Below are 11,204 nucleotides of genomic sequence, written 5' to 3'. Positions count from 1 at the left end.
TAAATACTGTGTAGCCAGAGGTTGGATTGTGGTGGTTTTGAAATATGGCATCAAATTCTTTAACTCTCCTTCAATCAATAGGAGCTACTACTTTCTTTTCTTATGAAAATGAGCAGGCTTGAGGTTGCTTCAACCAACAAAGTAAAATGGAAGTTATGTTATTCTAAGGCTAGGTCATAGAAAGCAATGCGAGCCTCTGCCTTCTGCTGCTAAAATATTCACTTTTGAAGCCCAAGGACAGGATGTAAAAAATCCAACAATCCATTGTGAGGAAGGCATCCGCAGTGTGAAGAAGTCCAAACCACATGAAAAAGCCGTTTGCAAGTGCTCTGGATATAACAGAATCAACTGAGCCAAGACTTTAGTCATCTTGTCCCTGGCGACAGACATGTGAGTAAAGAAGCCTTCAGATGATCCTAAACATTCAAGTCACTTCGAAACCATTCAGGTGTTCCCAGCTGAGGCCTTGAATATTGAGTACAGAGATAAGTCATCCTCGCTGCACCCTATCCAAATTGCTGACCCATAGAATTAGTGACCATAATAAATTGGTTTTTGTTTTATGCTCCTAGGTTGGGATGTCTTGTTACATAGCATTTGATAACTGGAATATTCATATCCAAAATATATAAATAATTCAAAAATTATTAGGAAAACCCTGGAAAACTGAAGAGAAAAATGGACAAGAGAATTCAAGCAAGCACTATCCAAAGGTGGAAATTGAAATGGCCAATACACACATGAAAAGGCATTGCTTATTAGTCATCAGGGAAATGCAAATTAAAACCACAAAGAGATGCCATTTCTCACCCACTGGAATGGGTAAAAATAAAAATACAACAAATGTATGTATAAGTGAGATAACTCTCATGAACTGTTAGTGGGAATTTAAGTTCATTCAAGCACTTTCAAAAAACTGGCAGTAATTTCTCCAGTTAAAAATATGCATCGTGCATCTGGTGAATAGCAACACCACTCCTAGGTTTCTAGCAGAAATTTTAAGATGTGTACACAAATGTTCAGAAAAATGTTATTCATTCAAGCCAAGGACTGAAACCATTCCACATGCCCATCAAGAAGAGACTGGATAAATTAAATCGTGGTGTATTAATAAGATGGAATACTGTGCAGCAATTAAAATGAACTAAAGCTGCACTCAGCAATACAGATGGATGTCAAAAACACAAACTTTAGCAAGAAAATCAAACGTAAATAATATATACTGTATGGTTCTGTTTATATTTACTTAAAAAAAAAACAGGAAAATTTATCTGTAGTGTTATGAGATGCAATAGCTCTTTCCTTTGGAGTGGAAGAGGGAAATAGGGATTGTGAGGGAACATGAGGGAATTCTAGGGTCTTGGGAGTGCTTGACTTCTTAATCAAAGGGGTTATTACAAAGATATCAGTTCAGTTCAGTCACTCAGTTGTTCCTGACTCTCTGCAACTCCATGGACTGCAGCACGCCAGGCTTCCCTGTCCATCACCAACTCCTGGAGCTTGCTCATACTCATGTCCATTGAGTCAGTGATGACATCTAACCATCTTATCCTTGGTCATCCCCTTCTCCTCCTGCCTGCAATCTTTCCCAGCATCAGGAACTTTTCAATCAGTCAGTTCTTCGTATTAGGTGGCCAAAGTATTGGAGCTTCAGCTTTAGCATCACTACTTCCAATGAATATTCAGGACTGATTTCCTTTAGGATGGACTGGTTGGATCTCCTTGCAGTCCAAAGGACTCTCAAGAGTCTTCCCCAACACCACAGTTCAAAAGCATCAAGCTTTTGTCTGTGTGGATCACAATAAACTGTGGAAAATTCTGAAAGAGATGGGAATACCAGACCACCTGACCTGCCTCTTGAGAAATCTGTATATAGGTCAGGAAGCAACAGTTAGAACTGGACATGGAACAACAGACTGGTTACAAGTAGGAAAAGGAGTATGTCAAGGCTGTATATTGTCACCCTGCTTATTTAACTTATATGCAGAGCACATCATGAGAAATGCTGGGCTGGAAGAAGCACAAGCTGGAATCAAGATTGCCAGGAGAAATATCAATAACCTCAGATACACAGATGACACCACCCTTATGGCAGAAAATGAGGAAGAACTCAAAAGCCTCTTGATGAAAGTGAAAGTGGAGAGTAAAAAAGTTGGCTTAAAGCCAACTTTCTGAATCTTGATTCAGAAAACGAAGATCATGGCATCTGGTCCCACCACTTCATGGGAAATAGATGGGGAAACAGTGGAAACAGTGTCAGACTTTACTTTTCTGGGCTCCAAAATCACTACAGAGGGTGACTGCAGCCATGAAATTAAAAGACGCTTACTCCTTGGAAGGAAAGTTATGATTAACCTAGATAGCATATTCAAAAGCAGAGACATTACTTTGCCAACAAAGGTTCATCTAGTCAAGGCTATGGTTTTTCCTGTGGTCATGTATGGATGTGAGAGTTGGACTGTGAAAAAGGCTGAGCACCGAAGAATTGATGCTTTTGAATTGTGGTGTTGGAGAAGACTCTTGAGAGTCCCCTTGGACTGCAAGGAGATCCAACCAGTCCATTCTGAAGGAGATCAGCCCTGGAATTTCTTTGGAAGGAATGATGCTGAAGCTGAAACTCCATTACTTTGGCCACCTCATGCGAAGAGTTGGCCCATTGGAAAAGACTCTGATGCTGGGAGGGATTGGGGGCAGGAGGAGAAGGGGATGACAGAGGGTGAGATGGCTGGATGGCATCACTGACTCGATGGACGTGAGTCTCAGTGAACTCCGGGAGTTGGTGATGGACAGGGAGGCCTGGCGTACTGCGATTCATGGGGTCACAAATAGTTGGACATGACTGAGCGACTGATCTGATCTGATCTATGGCAGAAAGCAAAGAAGAACTAAAGAGCCTCTTGATGAAAGTGAAAGTGGAGAGTGAAAAAGGTGGCTTAAAGCTCAACATTCAGAAAACTAAGATCATGGCATCTGGTCCCATACCTTCATGGCAAATAGATGGGGAAACAGTGGAAACAGTGGCTGAGTTTATTTTTCTGGGCTCCAAAATCACTGCAGATGGTGATTGCAGCCATAAAATCAAAACCTCCTTGGAAGGAAAGTTATGACCAACCTAGATAGCATATTCAAAAGCAGAGACATTACTTTGCCAACAAAGGTCTGTCTAGCCAAGGCTATGGTTTTTCCAGTGGTCATGTATGGATGTGAGAGTTGGACTGTGAAGAAAGCTGAGCACCGAAGAATTGATGCTTTTGAACTCTGGTGCTGGAGAAGACTCATGAGAGTCCCTTGGACTGCAAGGAGGTCCAACCAGTCTATCCTAAAGGAGATCAGAGCTGGGTGTTCATTGGAGGGACTGATGTTGAAGCTGAAACTCCAATACTTTGGCCACCTGATGCGGAGAGCTGACTCATTTGAAAAGACCCTGATGCTGGGAAAGATTGGCGGCAGGAGGAGAAGGGGACGACAGAGGATGAGATGGTTGGATGGCATCACCGACACAATGGACATGGGTTTGGGTGGACTCTGGGAGTTGGTTATGGACAGGGTAGCCTGGCATGTGGCGGTTCATGGGGTCACAAAGGGTCGGACACGACTGAGTAACTGAACTGAACTGATGAAAATATTGGTTTGTTATTTGTGATAAATATGTCATAATAATATAAAATGTTAGTAAAAAGGAAAAACAGGGTTAAGTAAATGGGAACTCTGGCATGTTCACAATACTTCTGTGAAATGAAAACTTTTCTTTTAAAAAGTTAATAAAAAGATTAAATATTAGCAAGAAGATTGAGAAAGGGAATCAGAATTTGAAGTAAAGTCAGTATGGTTATGAGTTTCTTGTGCTTTTTTTTCTTCCTGTATCAACAAGTCTAGACTCAAATGCAGCTCAAATTTAATAACTGCACATGAGGTGAAGTCAGAATGAGCACTAAAAACTGTCTCTATTTCTAGTCAAGGAATAGGAATTAGGATCCTTATGAGACACAGAGAGGGGTCCAAATCCCCTTATTTTTCTGCTGGCCCTGCACCTAGGTGCAGGTAGGTGCAGGTGATCTAGGTGGTGGCTACATCAGCAAAAGATGCAAAAGCATCTAGAATTGGAGTGAAAAATCCTTCTGTCAGGAGATCTTTGGTCTAGAATATACGAGATGGATCCTTGTTGATATCTTTGTCTCTCTGTTCTCCTGCCACTTGACCATCAGTGTAGATTGATTTAGGGAAACCACACAATTCAGTGGTTAGAATAAAGATCCACTTTTTGGCTAAAGGAACAGAATGGGGTCACCTGGGTAATAGAAAATATGATGAAGATTGCCAGGAGAAGGAAATGTGTGAAAGGGATACAATTTGTGTATCAAATACTGGGCTCAGTCTGAGATGCTTATGCAGGAATATTACAAAAAGCAAGATACCAAAACTTGGAGAACTGTAATCATGGTAGACCACTACACAGGTCTTAGTCATGGTTGTGGGTGGTCACAAAAACTGTGAATACCAAAATCACTGCATGTACATATGGAATATTCACTGAAATACATCCTAAGTCATAAAACAAACAGCAAATTATGACAAATACAAATGATTCTGAGTACATTCTCAGTCAGAAAAAAGCAAGCCCCAGAGCTGACTGTGGCTCAGATAATGACTTCCTTAATGCAAAATTCAGACTTAAATTGAAGAACGTAGGGAAAACCATTAGGCCGTTCAGGTATCAGATCAGATCAGTCGCTCAGCTGTGTCCGACTCTTTGCGACCCCATGAATCGCAGCACGCCAGGCCTCCCTGTCCATCATCAACTCCCGGAGTTCACTGAGACTCACATTCATCGAGTCAGTGATGCCATCCAGCCATCTCATCCTCTGTCGTCCCCTTCTCCTCCTGCCCCCAATCCCTCCCAGCATCAGAGTCTTTTCCAATGAGTCAACTCTTCACACGAGGTGGCCAAAGTACTGGAGTTTCAGCTTCAGCATCATTCCTTCCAAAGAAATTCCAGGGCTGATCTCCTTCAGAATGGACTGGTTGGATCTCCTTGCAGTCCAAGGGACTCTCAAGAGTCTTCTCCAACACCACAGTTCAAAAGCTCCCTTATGATTATACAGTGGAAATAACAAATAGATTCAAGGGATTAGATATATTAGCCTGAAGAACTATGGATGGGGGTTCATAACATACAGGAGGTGGTGACCAAAATCATCCCCAAGAAAAAGAAATACAAAAAGGCAAAACAGTTGTTTTAGGAAGCCTTACAAATAGCTAAGAATAGAAGAGAAGTGAAAAGCAAAGGAGAAAGGAAAAGATATACTCAGCTGAATGTAGAATTCCAGAGAATACCAAGGAGAGATAAGAAAGCCTTCCTCAGTGATCAATGCAAAGAAATAGAGAAAAAGAGTAGATTAGGAAAGGCTAGAGGTCTCTTCAAGAATATTAGAGATACCAAGGGAAAATTTAATGCAAATATGGGCACAATAAAGGATAGAAATGGCAAAGACCTTACAGAAGCAGAAGATATTAGGAAGAGGTGGCAAGAATATATAGGAGAACTATACAAAAAAGATCTTAATGACCCAGATAACCATGATGGTTTGATCACTCACCTAGAGCCAGACATCCTGGAGTGTGAAGTCACATGGGCTTAAGAAGCATTACTATGAACAAAGCTAGTGGAGGTGATGGAATTCCAGTTGATCTATTTCAAATCCTGAAAGATGATGCTGTGAAAGTGCTTCATTCAATATGCCAGCACATTTGGAAAACTCAGCAGTGGCCACAGGACTGGAAAAAGTCAGTTTTCATTCCAAGCCGAAGGAAGAGCAATGCTAAAGAATGTTCAAGCTACCACACAATTGTGTTAATTTCACATGATTTCAAGGTCATGCTCAAAATCCTCCAAGCTAGGCTTCAACAGTACATGAACTGAGAACTTACAAATGTACAAGCTGGATTTAAAAAAGGCAGAGGAACCAGAGATCAAATTGCCAACATCCACTGGATCATAGAAAAAGCAAGGGAGTTTAAAAAAAAAAAAAAACAACATTTACTTCTGCTTTACTGACTACACTAAAGCTTTTGACTGTGTAGATCACAACTAACTGTGGAAAATTCTTAAAGAAATGGGAATTCCAGACCATGTTACCTGCCTCCTGTGAAACCTGTATGCATGTCAAGAAGCAGTAGTTAGGACTGGTCATGGAACAACAGACTGGTTCTAAATTGGGATAGGAGTACATCAAGGCTGTATATTATCACCCTGCTTATTTAATTTATATGCAGCATACATCATGAGAAATACCAGGCTGGATGAATCACTAGCTCAAAATTGCTGGGGGAAATATCAATAACCTCAGATATGCAGAGGACACACCCTGAAGGCAGAAAGTGAAGAGGAACTAAAGAGCCTCTTGATGAAGGTGAAAGAGAAGAATGAAAAAGCTGGCTTAAAACTCAACATTCAAAGTACGAAGATCCAGTCCCGTCACTTCATGGCAAATAGATGGGGAAAGAATGGAAACTGATGGACTTTATTTTCTTGGGCTCTAAGAGTTCTGGAGAATGCAGAGTTCCAGGTGACTGCAGCCATGAAATTAAAAGATGCTTACTCCTTTAAGATATTTCTCCCAGCAATCTTGAGCTAGTGATTCATCCAGGCTGGTATTTCTCATGGTGTATTCTGCATATAAATTAAATAAGCAGGGTGATAATATACAGCCTTGATGTACTCCTATCCCAATTTAGAACCAGTCTGTTGTTCCTTGGAAGAAGAACAATGACAAATCTAGACAGCCTATTAAAAAGCAGAGACATTAGCTGCCTACAAAGGTCCATCTAGTGAAAGCTATGATTTTTCCAGTAGTCATATAGGGATGTGAGAGCTGACAGTAAAAAAGGCTGAGTGCCAAAGAACTGATGCCTTTGAACTGTGGTGCTGGAGAAGACTCTTGAGAGTCCCTTGGACAACAAGGAGATCAAAGAAGTCAATCCTAAAGGAAATCAGCCCTGAATATTCATTGGAAGGTCTGATGCTGAACCTACGATACTTTGACCACCTGATTTGAAGAGCCAACTCATTGGAAAACACCCTAATGCTGAGAAAGATTGAGGGCAAAAGGAGAAAGGGGTGATAGAAGATGAGGTGGTTCGATGGCATCACTGACTCAATGGACATGAGTTTGAACAAACTCAGTCAATGGTGAAGGACAGGGAAGCCTGGCTTGCTGCAGTTCTTAGGGTTGCAAAGACTCATACACGACTGAGCAACTGAACAAAAACAGATGACAACTGGAGATCACTCCCAAATATTTTAAAAGATTTAACACTATTTCTAATAAAATCTCTTTAAGAAAATCAAAGGAGAAGGAACATTTCCCAACTCATTTTATGAGGTTGAATGAGTGAAAGTGTTCATCACTCAGTTGTGTCTGACTCTTTTCAACCACATAGTCTGTAGCCCACCAAGCTCCTCTGTTCATGGAATTCTCCAGGCAAGGTACTGGAGTGGGTAGCCATTCCTTTCTCCAGGGTATCTTCCCCACCCAGGGATCGAATTCAAGTGTCCTGCACTGCAGGCAGATTCTTTATTGTCTGAGCCACCTGGGAAGCCCTTTAGCATTACCTTTAATATGAAAACTGTGTGACAACAGTACAAGAAAACTACCAGTCGATAAACTTCATGAACATAAGATGCAATGATCTGCAATAAAATATTAGTAAACAGAACCCAGAAATACATAAAAAGGATAATACATGGCCAAGCTGTGTTTGAGGAACAGAAGGCCAGTTCAATATTTCACAGTCAATGAGTGTAAAATACTAGTATAACAGACTAATTTTATGATCACATCAATTAAAGGAGAAAAAGCATTTGCCAGACTACAGCTTGGTTTGTGAACAAAGCAAGAAACGAATAGGAATTTAACCTGATAAAGTATATACACAAAAACTACAGCTAATATCAAGGTTTACAGTGACAGACTGAATGCCTTCTAAGAGCAATAAATAGGCAAGGAAGTACACTTTCCCCAGCTTTATTGAAGACTTAATGGAATTCTTGCAAGTGGAATGAAGGAAGAAAATAAATAACAAGCAAACAGATAGGAAGGGATCACATAGCACTATCCCTATTCTCAGAGGCATAATTGTCTTACAATAAAATCCCAAAGAAACTAAAAAAAACTCTTAGTCCTAATAAATGAGTTTATCAAGTTTTCAGGATACAAAGTCAATGCACAAAACCCATCATTTTCCATATGGTGGTTTAGTTGCTAAGTTGTGTCCAACTTGTGTGACCCCATGGACTGTAGCCCGCCAGGCTCCTCTATCCATGGGATTTCCAAGGCAAGAATACTGGAGTGGGTTGCCATTTCCTTCTCCATATAATTACAAAATATGAAAACAAAAATATTTTAAAAATACCATTTCAATAGCTCCCTCAAAAGACTTAAATATAAATCAAATGTAGCATATATACAACCTGTAGTTTAAAAACAGTAAAATTTTGATAAAAGAAACCAAATAATACTTAAATAAATACATACTTTGTTCATGGACTTCAAAACTCAACATAGTAAAGAACTCAATTTTTACCAAATTGAAATATAGATTCAAAATAATACTAGTCAGAATCACAGCAGTAATTCTTGCTTACATAGACAAAATGATTCAAAAAAAGTTATGTAAGGGCAAAGGAACTAGACTAGCTAAAGCAATTTTGGAAAAGGAGAATAATTTTGGAAAAATCACACTCAAGTCACTCTAGCTGATTTAAAATTTTCCTATAAGGCTATAGTAATAGTGCAATTTACATTTGGCTAAGAAAGAGACACATAGATCAAGGGAACTGAATAGACAGTCCAAAATAAGCCAATATAAATATGACCCATGGAGACTTTATAAAGGATTATGTGTATGTGCATTCACTCAGTTGTATTTGACTCTTTGCTGTCCCAAGGACTATAGCCTGCCAGGCTCCTCTACCCATGGAATTTTCCAGGCAAGAATACTGGAGTGTCATTTCCAGTATTTTCTAGGCAAGAATACTGTTTGCCATTTCCTTTTCCAGGGGATCTTTCTGATCCAGGGATCGAACCTGCATCTCTTGTGTCTTCTTCATTGGCAGGTGGATTTTTTACCACTAGCATCACCTAGGAAGCCCTTATAAAGGATTAAAACAATTTAATTGAGAAATTTGGGCTTTTTAATAAATTGTTTTGGAACAGTTAGACAATCTTATGTTAAAAATGAATATCAAAACTTCATAATTTATATAAATACATAATAAATCTAATGGGTAAATGAAAAATATAAACCTTATGACCTGAGGTTAGGCAAAGGGGTCTTAAGCATGACACCTGAAGCATGATTCATAAAATTCTAAAAATGATAAAGTTGATTTCCTCAAAATTTTAAATTTTCACTCTGAGAAACACGGAATAAAAAGTCAAGCTGGAAGGATTATATTTGCAAATTAGATACCCAATAAAGGACTTATAGCCAGAAAATATAAACAGCCTTCAAAACTCAAATATTAGAAAATAAACAACTCAGTTAAGGAAATGGGCAAGTGATGCCAGTAGACACATCAGTGAAGTGGAAATATGAATGGAAAATAAGCAATGAAAAGTTATTCTGCATCATCAGCCATAAGAGAAATGAAAATTAAAGCCATCATGAGATATCATAACACATATTTGAGAAAGACTAAAAATGTTTTTAAAATGACACTACGAAGTGCTATCAAGGATGAAGAACAACTTGAACTCTAACACATAAGTGAGGAATATAAAATAACACAGCTCTGTGGAAAATGATTTGGCAATTTTTTATAAAGATACACTTATTATATAACTCAGCAAAGCAACTCCTGTGAGAAATAAAAACTTATGTTCATACAAAAACCTACATATGAAAGTTTGTAGGAGTTCCATCCATATTTGCCAAAATCTAGAAAAAACCCAAGTGTCTTTTCATGGGCTGAATGGATAAACAAACTGTGGTGCATCCAACCAATGGACTACCGTTGAGCAAGAAAAAGAAATGAGCTTTTGATACACAGAACTTGAATGAAACTCAAAGGGATTTTCCTGAGTGAAAGTGCCTCAAAAAGTTACTTACTCTATTCTTCCATTTATATGACATTCGAGAAAAGACAAAAGTACAGTGATGGAGAACAGTTGCGTGGTTGTCAAAGTTAGATGTGCAAAGAGGGTAAGAGCATAAAAGAACAGCATAAGAGGGGTGTGTGTGTGTGTGTGTGAGGACAGTATGGTACTATTCTGAGTCCTAATTGTAGTTGTGGTTACATGAATCTATAGAGGAACTTTAACAGTACATTGAAATAAAAAGATAATTTTAATGTTCAGTAATTTTAAAATATTAAAGTAAGAAATTAAAAACATGGAGTGACTACATTGATATCAGATTAAATTGATTTCATTAGAAGAAAATTTATCATAAATAAACTGGAACGTTAGTCACATAAGAACTCATCAAGAAGACATGACAATCCTAAATATGTATGCACCTAAAAGCAGGGTTGCATTTGTATGGAAATACAAAAAACCTCGAATAGCCAAAGCAGTCTTGAGAAAGAAGGATGGAACTAGAGGAATCAACCTGCCTGATTTCAGGCTCTACTACAAAGCTCCAGTCATCAAGACAGTGTGGTACTAACATGAAGACAGAAATATAGATCAATGGAACAAAATAGAAAGCCCAGAGATAAATCCATGCACCTATGGACATCTTATCTTTGACAAAGGGGGCAAGAATATACAATGGAGAAAAGACAATCTCTTTAACAAGTGATTCTGGGAAAACTGGTCAACCACTTGTAAAAGAATGAAACTAGAACACTTTTTAACACCATACACAAAAATAAACTCAAAATGGATTAAAGATCTAAATGTAAGACCAGAAACTATAAAACTCCTAGAGGAGAACATAGGCAAAACACTCTCCGACATACATCACAGCAGGATCCTCTATGACCCACCTCCCACAATATTGGAAATAAAAGCAAAAATAAACAAATGGGACCTAATTAAACTTAAAAGCTTCTGCACAACAAAGGAAACTATAAGCAAGGTGAAAAGACAGCCTTCAGAATGGGAGAAAATAATAGCAAACAAAGCAACTGACAAAGAATTAATCTCAAAAATATACAAGCAACTCCTGCAGCTCAATTCCAGAAAAATAAACGACCTAAT

The sequence above is a fragment of the Bos indicus x Bos taurus genome, chromosome X, assembly GCF_003369695.1.
Source record: "Bos indicus x Bos taurus breed Angus x Brahman F1 hybrid chromosome X, Bos_hybrid_MaternalHap_v2.0, whole genome shotgun sequence".
In the NCBI taxonomy this organism is placed as follows: domain Eukaryota; kingdom Metazoa; phylum Chordata; class Mammalia; order Artiodactyla; family Bovidae; genus Bos; species Bos indicus x Bos taurus.
The sequence above is the reverse complement of the archived record's forward strand: the minus strand, read 5'-3'. Positions refer to the sequence as shown.